This window comes from Orycteropus afer, unplaced genomic scaffold, assembly GCF_000298275.1.
Source record: "Orycteropus afer afer isolate SDZICR_OR568_19922 unplaced genomic scaffold, OryAfe1.0 scaffold01333, whole genome shotgun sequence".
NCBI classification, from domain to species: domain Eukaryota; kingdom Metazoa; phylum Chordata; class Mammalia; order Tubulidentata; family Orycteropodidae; genus Orycteropus; species Orycteropus afer.
The window spans coordinates 20,440-21,015 of record NW_006922920.1 but is presented as its reverse complement, the minus strand read 5'-3'; positions in this window follow the sequence as shown (position 1 = coordinate 21,015).

Here is a 576-nt window from a genome sequence, read left to right as displayed (position 1 = left end):
TAAATCTAGGGATCCTGGATAGAGTTGGAGAAAAACGTGGAACAAAACCCCCCAACTCAATAATGACCAGAATTACTCATTGGATAGAGTCTGGTGAGACCCCAATACTATGGTCCTGGGATACCTTCTGAGCCCAGAATAAAGTTCACTCTCAGGGGCTGGCTCTCAGCCCAACAGTAAACAAGATGTCCATGCAGATCACCCAACCCAAGGTGACCCACCCACATACTCTATGATAATACATCCCTTGGAGCAATCGACCACAGGGCACCAGAGGGGCAACATTCACAGGGAGGAAATGCAGGACTGTGTGCAAACTATGAAGGACACAGGGGGAGGCTTACTGGGCAGGGAGGGAAGGACACTGGGTTAGGGTTGGGCATGGTACATGGGGAGTGAAACTAAATGTACACATGATGTTGAATGTAAAACAAACTCTTAAAATATTTTTTTTTTTAAAAAGGGTTGCAACAAACTCAGATCTCATGCACCTTTTATTAAAAACAAGAATAAAAGAAAACAAAAAAGTATTTTCACGGTGACCACCACCTGTGTGTCAGTTTGTCGTACCCTGGT